Source organism: Leopardus geoffroyi, chromosome B1 (assembly GCF_018350155.1).
Source record: "Leopardus geoffroyi isolate Oge1 chromosome B1, O.geoffroyi_Oge1_pat1.0, whole genome shotgun sequence".
NCBI classification, from domain to species: domain Eukaryota; kingdom Metazoa; phylum Chordata; class Mammalia; order Carnivora; family Felidae; genus Leopardus; species Leopardus geoffroyi.
The window spans coordinates 205,265,082-205,279,047 of record NC_059327.1 but is presented as its reverse complement, the minus strand read 5'-3'; the positions used below and the strand labels follow the sequence as shown (position 1 = coordinate 205,279,047).

The following is a 13,966-nucleotide window of genomic DNA, read 5'->3' as shown; positions in this document are numbered from 1 at the left end:
TTTTGTAACGACGAAGGGCAAATGCAAAGGGAGACAGACCCCTCACGAGCGCACGGACGCACCACTGAAAATGCACACGTGGCTCTGCGCCCGCCTCCCGCCGGAACTTAACGACCAACAGCCTGCCGTCGACGTAACAGGCGAGAAGCACACGTTTTGCGTGTCGTTACATTGTTTTCTTACAACAACGCGAGCTCGAGAAAACGGGTTTCGAAGAAAACCACAAGGAGAAGAAGATACGCGGACGGTGCCGCCCCGTGTTTGTAAAAAGAATCCACACAGAAGCGGACGCACAGCGTGCAAACCTGTGTTGCTCGAGGTCAGACTAGTCGAGGCTCTCTGTTTCAATAGCTCGTCTTTAATAATGGGCAGGGTAGCAAGACAGGAAACAGAACAAGGAGAACAGTCAGAAGGAAAGAGAATGCTGGAACACGCCGCCCGCTCTTAGGGGCCCAGGGGAGGGACTTCTCCGCGACTGACTGTGTGATGGAGCTCCCTGGGACGCGGTGCGGTGCGACCGGGGACATGGGTGCCGGAAGGAGCCCCAGACCCGAGACCCGGTGCCTCGGAAACCGGAGAAGCCGCACCAGGGGCAGGCCCAGGAGGCAGCCGGTCCCGGGTCCCCCCGGAGCCGCTGGGTGGCCGGCAGGCTGTGCCCAGAGGCACCGAGGCCCCTTCACTCAGTGCCAGGGGTTCGCGCCGGGCGGGGCCCCTGCGCGTGGCCTTGCTCCCGGCGTGGCGGCGGGTCCCCCGGGGAAGCACCCGGAGGGCGAGCCAGTGAGGCTGCCTCGCCAGTCACGGGGCCGCCCAGGTTCCCGGGAAGGCGACCAGACCCCACCTGCTCAGGGGAGTGGCGTGGCTCCACAGGACGTGGGGCCGGACGGGGCGGGGGTGGGGGGAGGTACCCTCGGGCCTTCGCGGCAGCTCACACCCTGGGGCCGGGGGAGCCACGCCGGTGCCCCACAGGAGCCCCCGGGTCCCTGCAGGGACGTGCCGGCCCCGGGGGCTGCTGCGCCCACACCCAGGGGCTCAAGCGCCCCCGTCTGTTCACAGCCCCCGGTCCCCACGCAAGCCACCGATCAGCTGGGCTTCAAGTGACCTTGCCTTGGAACTAGCTGATGGGGCCCATGTTCGCCTGCTTCTGGGGAAACCGCTCCAGATTCGCTCCGGGTTGGGGGGCTGAGAGAGCAAGTGAAGGGTTGTCAGCAAGTTTTCCCAGAGGGCTGGGGCTGCCACCCCCGTGTCGGGTCCCCGTGCACGTGTGCCCCCTGCAGCCCCGGCCTGCTGAGGGGTCTCCTCACTGCAAGATCCCGCACTGGGGGCGGGGGGGGGGGGGGGTTGGCCTGTGTCCTCGCCTGACACCCACCCAGGGCGCCTCTTCCCAGGGGCACATGGGCCACCTCTCCCACACTAGGCGGGACCCGTCCCACACGCTGGGCTTCGGGGACTGGCTCTGAAATCCTCAGGGAAGGCCCGGAGGGTGGCAGGAAGTCCCATCCCGCCGGCCGAGGCCAAGCAGGGTGAGAGGCGTGCGCTGTGTGAGCTGCCCAGAGGGGCTGCCGAGGCCCCGTGCGCCCACCTGCCCAGCTCACATTCCCAGTGGAGGTTAGGAGGGTGCAGGGGCCCCCGAGACAGCGGCCCCTTCCCTCTGGGCCTGTGGGCCTCACACGGCACGGTCCCCTTTCCAGGTTTCCTGGGCTCCGACGGGGCTGCAGGAGCCCAGCACCAGGGAGGAGGCCCGGGGCCGTGGTGGGTGGGCAGGGGAGGAGGCACAGGGTGTGCGGGGTGGCGGGGAGCGGGGGGAGGGGGGGCGGGCGGGCGGGCTGAGGAAGCCCGGAGCCGGAGTCTGGGCAAAGCTGTTTACCGGGCCCTCCCGTGGCTCCCCGTGTCCTGACCCCGTGCGGGCCACACCTCCTTGGGGCCTCAGTTTCTCCCTCGGCAGGGTGTGGGATGGGACCAGGCTCACCAGATGGCCCTCCGGCCCCCACATGCCTTAGCACTGAGGTCACCCCTTTCCTCGTGACCCCACAGGCCAGCCAAGCCGCGGTGCTGCGAACGCAGCCCTGTCCAAGCTCTGAGTCAGGCCTCGCCGGCGGCCGGGCTGGCTGTGGACCCGGGAGTGGGTTCGGACTCGGGCACGTCTGCCTTAGCCTTCAGTTTTCTTCTTCCCAGCGGGTTTGTGTTCTCTCTTCACAGCGCTGGGGACGCCGTTTGCTGACCCCGGATGGGAGGCCACACTCTGATAGGCTGTAAGGCGAGGATCCGCTTCCTCAGGAAAAGCACCTTCCAAGGACGCCCCTGGGGTCGCTCAGCAGACACTGCACAGAAAAGGGGGTGTCCAACAAAGGGGTGCACCCGGGCAAAGCAAGAGGCCCCGTGAGCTCCCGCACCCCTGGAGCAGAGAGAGTGCCCTCACCTGGCCCTTTCCCCAGGACCCCCCGGTCCCTGTGGCCCCATCTTGGGTCTGGTGAGCGGGACCGCGAGGCCCTGGCGGCCCAGCTGCGGTTCTGGGCCCTCACCGGCCACGGTGCTGAGCACCACAGGGGGCCTAGCACAGCCTCCCGAGCGGGGCTCTAGGGGCCAAAGAGTCAGGGCTCCAGGCAGCCTGGGCTTTGAGCATGGGGGGCAGGGCCCACAGAAGGACAAGACCCCTCCCAAGTCCTGCCCCTCTGGCCTGCCTCCGCCGTCCCCCCAAGACAGGGACTGGCTCTTTCTGGGGTCCGTGGTGTTGTGTCCGGTTAGGAAGGTGGTAGGGAGTGAAGGGGTCCCAGGGAGGGGGCCCCTTACAGAGGCACAGCCAGCCCCCGTGGGAAGGGGCTGTGTCACCCAGTCCGGCAGCTCTGTCTCTGTCCCCTGCCCAGGCTGTCCCCCGCCCTGGGAGCGTGGGAGGTGCAGGCCGAGGGTCAGACTCCTCGACAGAGCCAGTGAACCAGGGCTCTGCCTGCCCCCCAGCCCGGTGAGGCCAGCAGTGCCCACGGACCAGGGGGAAGGCCTTTCTCTCCGTCTTCCAGGCCTGGAAATTCTGAGCAGGCGCTGGCGGCCCTGAGCCTTGCGGCTGGCCGCCCCGGCTCCAGCCTCGCTGGTGGCCTACTTTCCGCCCGGGCTCAGTGGAAATGTGGGTCAGCGTTTGCTCAGCTGGCCTGGGACCAGGACCAATGGAAGGAAATCACAGACTGGGGGCTGCTTGGCGGGGCCAGCCCCATAGCCACCGCCCCCCCCCCCCCGGCGGCACCCCTACCCCCTCACCACCTTCATGCTGCTCAGCAGGCGGGGGCGGAGGGGGCCGGGCCGTCCAGCCCCTCATCCGCACGCCTTCACTCCTGGGTCGGACCGGCGTGTGGGAGTTGGATGGCCTGTCAGGAAAGGAAGACCCTGCACTGTCCCAGGTCTGCTTCTCCCCCAGAGGCAGCTGGACTGAGCTTACCCCCTGGGGGACGCCCCTATAGACTGCACCCAGCGAGCTGGCCTAGAGGCCCCCCCGCCCACCAGTGCCCGGAGCCTGGGGCCTTCACCCCGCCCCCGCTGTCCCTACCACCTCCCAGAGTCTGCCGCACCCCGGAGCTGCCCGTGGGTGGCCCTGATACTCCACAACACTCCAGGGGCCCTGCTCGCGAGGGGCCAGGTACCCCCAATTCAGGGGGGCACCCTGGAGTTGTGCCTGCCGCAGCCCCCACGTCAGGACCCTCCCTCCTGCTCAGACCATGGACAGCGCACCTGGCGGTGGGCCGGGCGACGTGCAGAGGTGGAGGCGTGCAGGGGTGGGCCGGGAGGTGTGCAGGGGAGAGCCCAGGATCCCCCGTGGTTGCTGAGCGCTGCATTCCGCGGGCTGCCTGCCTCCCCGCCTCCTGGGGATTCCCAAAGATCTTAAACCCCTAGAAAACCCCGGAGCCCCTGATCTCAACTACGCAAAGGAAGGATCAGCCCTCCCTTCCCCCCCCCCCCCCCCGACCACCTGAAAGTGGGAGGGGAGAGCAGGGGCGGGTGCGGTTGGAGGGCACTGCTCCGTGTACGGCGCCCCACGTGGTGCCCCACGTGTGGGTGTGTCTGCTGACCCTCTTCCCGGGGCTGGTCTGGGCGGGAATCCCGCAGGAGGAGGGTGTGTGTCCTCAGGGTCACGTCAGGGGTCGTGCGTGTTGACCGTACATCGAGCCCCGGGCCACGAGTCCCCGGAGCCAGCCACCTGCAGGAGACGCCCAGCGGGGCACAGGCCCCTCGGGGGCAAGCCCTGGTCACCGTCTGAAATGAGGGAGGCCACAGCCTCGCTTCCGTGGCTTCTCGGCCGGCAACCCGGTCCTGCCTCCCTTCTCCCATCTCTGGGCCCTTCCCGCCTCCAAGAGGAGGCGCTGGCCATCAGAACACCTGAGGCCCCAGATGCCGTGACCGCAGCCACCGGTCAGGGCCCATGGGTCTGGGAGCGTGACAGGTGGTGAGTGTTCCGGCTCAGCCCCTGAGTCAGGTGTCCAAGGGGGCAGCCCACCCTGGGGAAGCAGTGCCCGGACGGGAATACCCACCCTTGGGTTCAGCGGGGCCGGACACCGTGTGGGTCCTCGGGAGGCTGGAGGGCCCCCAGCTAACCCACTCCCCTCCACCAAGACGGGCCCTCCGCCTTCTCCTCCCTGCGACCAGCAATGGAAGGAGGCCAGTGCTCTGGGCTCCGAGGGGCCAGGGGGGTTCCAGCTCCTTTTCCCGCCTGCTGAGTGACCTCAGGGAGGTCCTTTGGCCTCGTGGGGCCTGGTAGCACAGGGTCTGCCGGTCTGTAAAGCGGCGTGGGGGGTCCGGCTTACCTCTCCCCTCTGCTGTTACACCGGGAAAGCAGGCACGGGCGAGTGTGCATGGCTGTGTTCTAGTAAAACGCTCCTGACCAAGACCTCAGGAGTGCGTGGGGAGCACACCAGGGGGGTCTAAGGCCTCCGGTCACCCACGCAGTCCGCTGAGGCCCCTGCCCGTCCTTACCCCTCACCCTCACAAACCCGTGAAGCCCTGAAAACTTGTGGGCGGATGGGACAGCCGGGGTGGGGAGAGTTGCATGTTTACTGACACGAAGAACATGTTACTTCAAGAGAGAAAATATTAACAAGGCCTGGTGTTCTCATCTGCGATGTTGGAAGCAGAGGACAGTGAAATGTCATCCATGGGTCACGCAGAGAGGACTCCACCCCCGGCCTCTCATACTAGCCCAGGAGCCGTCACTGTGAGCGTGAAAGTGTCAGTGCGTATGTCGTCCATATACCCTATTCAAGGAGAACACCGGAAAAAGACCCGAAAACTGACCTCGACTGAGAACAGAGGATACAAGACTGATGTCAAGGCAGAGCTAAGAGGACAAGATCCTGAGTGCAAACGCTGGCACACGGTGACATATGCATCAAGTAAGCGAGCACGTATGGGGAAGGATGGAAGTTCAAGTCATCAACTGTGTGTGCCAGCCAATAGGATCTAAACCCCTAAAGCCAAACCGAAGGGTGGAAGAAGGATCGAGGGTGCAGACACAGCAACTCTCCCTGGCTCCTTTCATTATCACATTTAGTAACAGCTGAAAAATGCAAACAGAGGGGGGCGTAGGTAATGATCTCCACCTTCCTCGGAGGGAAAACATAGTAAGTACTTCCCATGACATTATGTCCTCACACACACAGAAAACCTTGATGAATGAAAAAGTACATCAATGAAAACGATCTTATGATAATCTAACAAAATTTAAAGTAAATAACAAAAAGTCACGTACGTACTCCCGATTTCAACCACTCAGAAACCAAGAAACACATTCCCAGGGAACCCTCAGATAAAACAGGAAATCGAATCTGAACAGGCAAGGTCTCGGGAAAGCTATGAAAATGTAAACACATCTCAGCAGAGCCCAGAGGCCCAGCGGACACATCACTCAGATGCTCAGAGGAGAGAATACAAGTGAGGGATCTTGTGCCCATTTTAGGAAATCACAATGAAAACAACAAAGCACATCTTAAAAAGTCAAAAGAGGCAATTGCGGGGAGAAAAACAGAAATTAGTTAAGTAGAACAGAAATCAGTAAAAAGGAGAGATGATAAAGTGCTTTTTCTTCCCCCAATAGAAAATAAACTAGAACCCGCTAGTGCTGCCTAAAAGCCTGATTGAGGATGACAGTCTCTGTCTAGAATATTCGTGTACGTTGAGATGTAGAAACCCACGTGCAACTGGGAGTGGGAAGGAGAGCCGGGGAGGGAGGCGGGAAGGACGGTGGAGGGGCGCGGCTAGAGCAAACAGGTAATTCTCTAGTGAATACCAGTTATCAAAATAACTTAGAATAGGGGGAAACACGGAGAGACGAATGTAAGACAGTGGAGAGGTGGTTCAGAAAGGAAGAATGAAGGAAAGCACCAGGGAGAGACGTCCACGGCTGAGTATGTGCTAACCGTAAGTCAGAGGAAAAGTCATTCCAGTGTTATTTTAACTTTTCCAAGACACATAAAAGGATGGAAAACTCTGTAATTCATCTCATAAAACCAGTATAATTTAATACAAAAACCTGATGTTAAAAAAAAGAAAAAGAGAACTACAGACACATATCACTTATAAATGATGAGAAAAAAAAAATCTAAGAAGAGAATAACAAAAAGAATCCAATAAATTATCTGCAGAATTATATACTGTAACTTAGCAGATCTAGGCCAGGCTTCTAAGGGTGGCTCAATGATTGAGTTAAATAATTTTGTTGACAAAATAGCACAGAAAATTCATAGAACCAGATCGATAAGTACTGAAAGGAAATATGACAAAATTCAGCAATCATTAATACTATAGGGTATCAGTCTATATAATAATCTATCACGATACTATTTAGAAACAAATTTTTTAATGTTTATTTACTTTTGAGGGAGAGATGGAGACAGAGAGAGAATGTGAGCAGGGGAGGGGCAGAGAGAGAGGGAGACAGAATCCGAAACAGGCTCCAGGCTCCGAGGTGTCAGAACAGAGCCCGACGTGGGGCTCGAACTCACAGACCACAAGATTATGACCAGAGCCAAAGTCAGATGCTTAACTGACTGAGCCACCCAGGTGCCCTATCATGATATTATTAAATCTGTATAATTCACTATAATATCATGCTAATAAAAATTCTTATTCCTAATAGAAAATAGAAAGAGACTTTGGGGGCACCTGGGGGGCTCAGTCGGTTAAGCGTCCGACTTCGGCTCAGGTCACGCTCTCACCGTTTGTGAGTTCGAGCCCCGCATCGGGCTCTGTGCTGACAGCTCGGAGCCTGGAGCCTGCTTCGGATTCTGTGTCTCCCCCTCTCTCTGCCCCTGCCCTACTCACGCTCTGTCTCTCTCCCTCAAAATAAAGAAAAAACATTAAAAAAGAAAACGAAAAAGGCTTTGCACACGATAGTGGCTGAGATCAATCTGCATGGAAAACACAAAACTTTGAACAAATGGAGGCATGAACAGTGACTCTTGCCCCTGCCGTCACTATTCAACATGTTCTCGGAGGTTCTAGCAACTGCAGTGAGATAAGAAAATCAAATAAATGATGTAAGCATCAGAAAAAGATAGATGAGATACGACTGAGGGACGGCCCTATTGTACCGTAGTTCAAAAACTTAAAAATCGATAAGAAAATCTGATGCGAGACAAATATACGAAAGCAAGTGACTTCTCGCTTCTCGGCAATGAGCACCGAAGAACGGGAGCACGGGGACACTCGGTCCCAGCAGGAGCTGTGGCCGAGGTGAAGGGCTGGAGCGATGCCTGGGTTGGGCGGAGGGCCACCCGCGGCTTCCACCTCCAGGCCGGGCGGCCCCGGGCCCGCCGAGGCGGGGAGCGTGGGCTTGTGGCCGCCACCTTTCACAAGGCAGCATCTTGGGAGCCACCCACGTCTCCCCGCGTGCACTCTCGTGGTCCCCGCGTGGCGGGCTGTGGCCCAGGCACAGCAGGGAGGCGCTCCCGCCGCACCGAGGGGGCACCCTGTCGCGCACAGGGCCAGCCTGGTGGGCAGCGGCGATCGGGGCCCGACGGAAAGTGTCCAGGAGCTGACGGGAGCAGAACCGCGCATGCTCAGTGCAGAGCGAGCCGTGAGCGGCGGGGCAGACGCGGCGAACCCCAGCGGCTCCGGGCTAACAGCCGGAGACACGTGGGATGAAGCCACCTTGAAGTTTCCCCGGAGGGGTGTGTGCGTGGGCCGAAAGAAGGACCCCGGTCCCCATCCTGGCTCTGCCTGTTGCCAGCCCTGTGGTTTCGGTGGTGACTGAGCCCCCGCCGTGCCTCGGTTTCCACATCCGTTACTTGAGAGTTGTTATGGCGAGGGATTTGACGTGTGACAAGTGTCTGCTCAGCTGAGTGGCATTTGCAGGTATCAGAACATCCCCGAAAACCACCAAACTGGATTCCGGAGCACGTGAGGAGGTCCCGAGTGACAGAGCGGGCTTAACGTCACTGGGGACTGGGGACAACGGCGGCGTAAGTCATCAAGGAACGATGCCGGGAGCAGCAGGGCGAGGAGCGGCCTCCGGGACCCGGGGTGGGGCTCCTGGGGGCGGAGAGGGGGGTCCCAGGAGGGCCGGGGCCACGCGCCGCGGGACCCCGCCCGGGATGAGGGGCCGGGCCTGAGAGGAAGCGGCCGGGCCACGCAGGCCGGGACCCCCGGGCCTGAACGGGAGGTTCTGGGCGGCCAGCTGGCCCCGCACCAGCATCCGTCCGGCTCCCATGACATATCACCCGCCTGCCGAGAATGTAAACCATGAGCTAACGGCTTGGGGAATGTGGTTTCCGCTGGCGGCCCCGCAGCTGACAGCTGTTCCCCATCAGGGCAGCGCCGGCCGCCTGGCGCTCGCTGTCCTTGTTTTCCAGCGGGAAGCCCGAGGCCGCCCAACTGCAGGCCAGGTGCGGACACCCCCCGGTTGCCACCACGCCACCCCTGCTTGAGACGGGCTCCGGCTCCAGACCCGCGGGGAAGGCGGGCAGGGCCGGGGCTGGGAGGGGGCCTTCTACCTGCGTGGACGTCACACCCCCGGGCTCGGGCTGGCACCTGCTGTGGAGGGGTGTGGGGACCCGCCCACTGGGGACCCTCGGCACCCCCCCCCCCGGGCAGGATGCAGCTCGAGTCCACTGACCAGGCCCCCCGGGGTGCTGCTTCACCCCCAGCCCAAGCATCCCAGCTTCCTGGTGGGTTGCAGCAGCCCATCTACAGGCCGGAACGTTCTGGATGATTCAGAGGTTCCTGTGTCGCCTGGCCCCTCCCTGGTTCTCCATTTCCTTCTGTGCAAGCCCGGGGCTGAGCCCCCACCCCCGAGAGATCTGCCCTGGGAGGCTTCGTGGCTGCACCCTGCCCAGGGCACCCCTGCCTCCCGTCCAGCTGGGACCCAGTCCCTGCTGGTGATTCCCCTGTTCCCCCAGCTCCCCCCCCCCTTCACTTGGGATGCGGTCTAGGCGCCAAGGGTGGGGCTCCCGCCGGGTGAGGGGCAGCACCGACTCAAGCCGGGGTGAGCAGGGGTCCCTGACTACCCCACTGGACGTCCTGGCTTGGCCCTTTCCAGCCCAAAGCGCCCCCTCCACGGGCCCCAGCGAAGGCCTGGGCGGGGCTGTGTTCTTCCAACGGTGCTCAGCAGTCCAGGGGGCGTGCAGGGACAGGGCGTTTTGGGGGTCAGCTCTGCAAAGCCGCATGGGAGCTCGGCGTCCCTCATAGGAGAGGTCGGAGGAAGGTCAGAACGTCGTATTCCCGGGGGAGCTGCCCTGCCCTGTGACACCAGGGGCGGGTCTGCCACACGTGGGACCCACACACCTTCCATTCTGCCGGTGCTGCCCTCTCGATACAGGCCCCCACGGATGGAGCAAGGACATTTCTTGAAAAAAGGCCTTATCGAGATACAATTCACGTGACATGAAATTCACCTTTTCAAGTGTATAATTCGGTGGTTTTCAGTTTATTCACGAGGTTGTGCAACCATCATGTCTACTTCCAGAACATTCCACCACTCCCAAAGAGGTCCTGCCCCCATTAGCGGCCCCTCCTGTCCCACGTGTCCCCCTCCCAGCCCCTGGCCACCACTCGGCTGCCTCCTGTGCCTGGGACTCTCCCGTTCCAGACGCGTCACGTAGACAGAGTCACGTGCTAGGTGGCCTGTGGTTTTGTCCTTTTACTTCACGTGTTTTCAAGCTTCATCCACGTTCACGAACATGCCGGTGCCGAGTTCCTTCCACGGCGGGACGGAGCCCGTCGCACGAGCAGACGCCGTGTGTTCATCGGTCGTCGGGTGACGCCATCCGGGCCGTTGTGGGAGTAGCGGTCACGCCACATGGCTATGGTGGCCCGGTGGCCAGGAGGCGCCCCTCGCTGGGGTTTACACCTCCCCGAGCGCTCGTGATGTTGGCGCACGTCACGGGCCCATTGCCCTTTGTGTGAATTATTTGGAAAAGCGTCTGTTCAGGTGCTTTGCTCGTTCTTCAACTCAGCCGTGGGTTTTTGTGGAACCGTTCTCGCTCTCCCGCGTGCCACCGCTCGGCCCTGCTCCTGCCCCTGGCCAGCCGCCATCTCGTGCCCTGCCTCCCGCTGACCGAGACGTGGCCACGGCCATGAACTCCGGTTAGCTTCGGGAACACGTGGCTTCCTTGGTGCTCTTTTACTCCAGAACTTTCTTAGTTGTTTGTCCACGTTTGTTCAGTAGTAACCTTATAATCAACTGACCTGGTTGCAGAGAAATTCTCAGGTGCTTTCCCGGGACTGTCTCACTCAGATTAGCTCAGGACGAGGTGACATCACTGTGAGGCTCACTCCTCTTCCGGAAAGTGCCTTTCTGGAAGGTGCTAGAAGATGTCCCTCAGGAGCTTCTCAGGATGGTTCCGAGTACACAGGAAGTAGGCGAAGTTTGTGCCTAGATAATTTATAACTTTTACTTCTGTTATAAACGCTGCCTTCTCTGTATCATCTCTTCTTGGAAACGGCTTGAATTTGAAAGATGTTGGTTTCTGAACATAAATTTTGTGCACAGCTGCCTCCCTGCACTCACCTGTGGCTTCTGACTCTTTCTTTCTTTCTTTTAAAAATATATTTTTAATGTTTATCCATTTTTGAGAGAGAGAGAGAGAGCAAGCGAGCGTGAGCCCAAGCTGGGGAGGGGCAGAGAGAGAGGGAGACACAGAACCCGAAGTGTCTGAGTCGTCAGCACAGAGCCCGACGCGGGGCCCGAACCCACAAACCGCGAGATCGTGATCCGGGCCGAAGTCGGACGCTCAACCGACGGAGCCCCCCAGGCGCCCCTCTTTCTGGCTGTTTCTAGGCACAAAGTCACAGCTCAGCATGTGTCCTGGGCTCTCTCTGGGGCTCCTGGCCGGGTGAGGCCTGGCCCGATCCTGTGGCTGAGGCAGGTCCCCTGTCCCTGAGGAGACGCGGCCGGGCGCCCCCGTGCCCTCCGGTGCTGCCAGGCCGGGCTCTGGGCCTGGTCCCGGGGGGACACACAGACACGCCTCCGTACGTGGGGGACTGGGGCACCAAGCGCGGCTGTGGCCACAGGAGGCCTGGGGCCTGTGCTGGCATCACCTGGGAGGTGCCCCCCAGCTGGCCCTCCTCGGAGCCGCGCCCCAGGGCGCACCTCCCTGTCTTTACGAAACGGCACTTTGTGCCCACGGGTGGGGAGGCTCCGGGCTCGGTGGCCAGCAGGGATTGGGGGTCTCCTAGGTTCCAGGCCCCAGGGGCCAGGACCTGGTCCGCGACCTCCTACCTTGAGCTCCCCCGGGGACACCCCAGCCAAGGAAGGTCTGGGAGCAAAGAGAGTGGGGGCCGGGGCCAGGCCCTGCCCAGCCCAGACCCCCGGCATGCGGTTCTCGTTTGGGTGTGGTGGTTCTTCCTCCTGGATCCCCTGGGCCGGGGGTCAGCAGGGTGACCCTGCCCTGCCCACGGCCATCACAGGGCCCTGAGGACGCCTCGCTCCCACGTCCCCGTGCCCCCCCACGTGAGCTGGGCAGCAGCCCAGCCTCGGCCGCCTCGCAGGGTGTGTTGGGCTGGGGGCTGGTCTGGCCAGGCCTCTGGAGCCAGAAAGAGCCCAGCCCGGGCGGGGACCAGCACTGGCCACCCACTTTCCCGTGGAGGGCCCTGGCTGCAGACCCCCCAGCGTATCCATGCCACCCAGGCCCTTGCACCCCTGGTCGGACCACCAGCCCCGTGCAGGGCTGCTACTTGGCTGGTGTGTGGCCCGTGGGTCAGGTGGCCGCCCCCGCCCCCACCGACTGCCGGCCACACTCACCCACCCATTCACTTTCGCCACCAAGAGTGACCACAGCAGTGACCACAGAGACCCGAGTGTCACCCCCGCCGACCCCGACACGGGGACCACAGCCGCTGTGCAGGGAGGTGGGTGGGGTGACAGAGCACAGGGGCTGACCCATAGCAGACACCCCAGCCCCGGGGTAGCCTCCACACCCCTCTGCACAGGGCGCTGGGCTCAGCCAGGACATGGGGACCCAGCGAGCCTCCTCGGGGAGAGGGTACCCTGGTGCCAGCAGGGCAGCAGGCCCCCCGAGCAGGAGAGGTCTTGCCCCTCCGGACCCCCAGTAGTGGCAATGAGGCCAGCACGCATTCACGGCGCCCTCGGAATAGGAGCCCCTTGGGGCTCGGCGCTTGGCCCAGCTCTGGGAGAGACGCAGGGGACGGGTCCTCTGGGGGGGGTGGGCCTGCCTAGGGGGTCTCCGTCAGGGGGCAGGAGAGCCCTCCCCCCGCTGCATCCTGCCAAGCCCGACCTCGGGTGTGTGTATGAGGGGCTGGAATCACTGCTGGGCAGGGGAGGGCAGGTGAAGTTGAAGGGTGCCAGGAGAGGCCAGGTGAGGGGCAGAGAGGTGCCTGGCGGGCAGCGAGGATGAGGGCAGAGGTTGCCGTGGCCTGAGTGGCCACAGAGCTGGGGTGGGTGGGCCCTGAGCCGTAAGCACATCGGAGAGTGGACCAGACTTAATACCTCGGGCTCTCCTAACGAGGCCCGTGGGGCCAGCGACGTGAGCGGCCCCCGCGGCCTCGGGGCACGGCCCCGCCCCACCCCCACCAGCTCTGGTGGGGCCGGGGGCCAGGGACTGCAGCTTCCAGGACCAGCATTCCACTCCAAAGAAAGCCAGTGCCCACAAAGTGGCCTCGGCCAGGGGCCTGGCCACCTCTCTCCCCCCCGAGGCCACCAGGGCCTGACCCCCTTCGCTGGTGAGCCGAGGGAGCTGAGGGCTACTTCCCCCTCGCTGGTCTTCCTGGCCAAGCCCGGCTGGGCCCAAGGACTATTTTTTCCTTAGCAATTTCCAGAATCTCCCATCTGTTAAAAACACTCCGCTTTTATTGGAAAGCTGGCCCCCGGTCCAGAGCGTGGGCTGCTGCTGACGCCCCCGCAACCGGTTACCAGGCCCCCAGGGCAGCGACAGGGGCTGGTGCACGGGAGCAGACGGCAGTGGCCCTGGGGGCAATGACTGCTCCCTTCCTTGATGGGGACACCGAGGCTGGAAACTTGCAGAAGGCAGGGATCGAGGCCATGGGGTCTAGCTCCCGGAACCCTTGAGTCCCACCAACAGGACGGAGTCTCTCCCTCCTCAAGGGCTGAGCCCGGCCCCCACCACGGGACCCCCTCTGCTGGCCCCCTGCCCACCCAGCCCCGGCCTTCCTGTGCCTGGGCGGGAGGGCGGGAGGGGGCAGGGCCAGCTCCGGTTCTGGCTCCCACTGAGCTGTGGTCAGCCCCGCGCCAGAGGCAGGTGAGGAGGAGGAGTGGGGAGGGACCACCTCCTGGAGCAGGACCATGAGGAGACAAGCGACAGGGGGCGGGGGTGGGGGGGATAGTTCCTTTCCACATGGGGATGCCGCGTGTGTGTGGGTTTGGGGAGGACACCCTGGGACAGCCAGGTAGTACTGTCTGCCTGGGGGAGGGGGCACTGGCTGGACAGGAGCCCAGAGTTGACCTGGCTGCCCTGGAACTGCCTGTGCCCTGGAGACACAGAATTAGCTGAGAGCCCGGGGCAGGCTCCTGGGTGAA

General features: G+C 62.3%; 1 long non-coding RNA gene across 1 annotated transcript; it reads right to left on the bottom strand.

Moving 5' to 3' along the window:
* Positions 1-2,749: 2,749 nt before the first annotated feature.
* On the bottom strand, positions 2,750-5,318 carry LOC123596297. The gene is made up of 3 exons (XR_006711653.1): positions 4,785-5,318; positions 3,715-4,180; positions 2,750-3,353 (listed from the first exon to the last, which is right to left on the bottom strand). It is a non-coding gene; the product is annotated as an uncharacterized LOC123596297 (long non-coding RNA).
* Positions 5,319-13,966: the final 8,648 nt, after the last annotated feature.